Consider the following 2,091-nt stretch of genomic DNA (forward strand, 5'->3'; position numbering starts at 1 on the left):
TTTAAAAATGGGCAGAAGGGGTTGCACAGGTTGTTCAGTGGTAGAATGCTCGCCTTCCATGTGGGAGACTCAGGTTCTATTCCCAGACCATGCACACCCCACCCCCACCCCACACAAAAAAAATGGGCCGAAGAGTTGAATAAACATCTTTTCCAAGAAGATAAACAAATGACCAAAAGCACATGAAAAGATGCTCAACGTCATTAGCCATCAGGGAAATCAAACCATAATGAGATGCCATTTTACATCTACTAGAATGGCTGCAATTAAATAAACAGAAAATTACAAGTATTGGAAAGGATGCAGAGAAACAGGAAGACTCATTCATTGCTGGTGGCAAGGTAAAATGTTGCAGCTATTGTGGAAGATAGTCTGGCAGGTCCTTAGAAAATTAAGTATAGAATTACCACATGACCCAGCACTTCCTACTTCTAGGTACATACCCAAAAGTATTCAAAGCAGGGGACTCAGAACAGATATCTGCACACTGATGGTCATACTGGCATTTTTTACGATTGTCAAAAGATGGAAGCAACCCAAATACTTGAGTTTGTTAAGGCCACTGGAAGGCAATACACCAGAAATGGAATGGCTTTCATAAAGGGGATTTATTTAGTTAGAAATTTATTAATTTGGGAAGCATACAGCAATGTCTGCTAGGTTTCTCTCCCAGCTTCTGGGTTCAAACAGCTTTCCCTAGGTTGTTTCCTTTCTGCATCGCCAAACGCCTGGATTGAGCCGGCTCTGAGCTCCTCTCTTCTGACTCCTCCTTTAAAGCCTCTGCTTTCTGTCCAATTTCTCCTTTTAGAAATGGGAACATTTATCCTGTGACTGTCCCTTCTTCATGTATCAGAAGTGGATAACTTGTTCTAAGTTTCACAGGTCCACAGCCAGAGGGGAATTTTGCCTTAAGATTGACCATGCTTATAACTGACCTTGATGACTTTGTACTTAATATTGTTACTGAAATGATTCAAGGCTTTTGTGATATTGTGATGAAATTATTGTATTTTACATATGGAAAGAACATGTCTTTTGGGGGTCTAGAGGGTGGAGAGTGCTAGTTTGGAGCTGCTATGAACCCAGAAAAGGTCATGTTCTTTTAATCCATTCTTATGGGTGAAGACCTACTGTGAGTGGGACATTTTGATTAGGTTGTTTTGACTGAGATATGACTCATCCAATTAAAGGTGGGTCTTAATCTCTTATTGGGGTCCTTTTCGAGAGGAAAAAAGGCAGAAAAAGCAGAGAGATCTGAGAAATGCCCTAGAGATGAAACCAAGAGAGGGCCTGCAGGACACAGAGTGAAAGCCACAGGAACCAGAGCTGGTAGCAATCAAACCTGGTAGCAAAGGACCAGCAGACATCAGCCATGTGCCTCCCCATGTGAGAGAGGAACCACAAATATCAGTGGCCTTTCTTCAGAGAGGGTATCTTCCCTTGATACCTTAATGTCCTTAATCTTCATGGCTTTATTACTGTAAATTTGTAAATGAACAAATTCCTATTGTAAAGGCCAACCCATTTCTGATATATTGCTTACTGGCATCTTTAGAAAACCAAAACAATGGCTCAGCCAAGGGAACACACTAAAACTTCAAAGGACATTCAGAAGTTGGAACAACTAATCAAAGATGTTCAAACAAATCTCTTAAATCAATTCAAGGAGATGAAGCAAAATATGCATAAAAAGATAAAAAATATTAAGAAAACAATGTGTGAGCATAAAGAAGAATTTGAAAGTATAAAAAGAAATAACAGAAATCATGGGGATGAAAGGCACAATAGTAGAGATTAAAAATATACTAGAGGGATTATATATGTAGAATGGAATGATCATATGTTAAAAATGTTTGTGCTTCTTTCTTATCACATGTTTTTTAAAAATTTAAAAATTAATAAAAAAATTAAAAATATATATATATATTAGAGGGATACAACAGTGGATTTGAACAGAAAGAAGAAAGAATGAGTGACCTAGAAGACAGGATAATCAAAATCATACAGTCAAAAGGACAGAGAAAAGAATAGAAAAAGTTGAGTCATATCTCAGGGGTTTGAGTGACAGCATGAAACACACAAACATATGTA

This window comes from Tamandua tetradactyla, chromosome 4, assembly GCF_023851605.1.
Source record: "Tamandua tetradactyla isolate mTamTet1 chromosome 4, mTamTet1.pri, whole genome shotgun sequence".
Classification (NCBI taxonomy): Eukaryota; Metazoa; Chordata; class Mammalia; order Pilosa; family Myrmecophagidae; genus Tamandua; species Tamandua tetradactyla.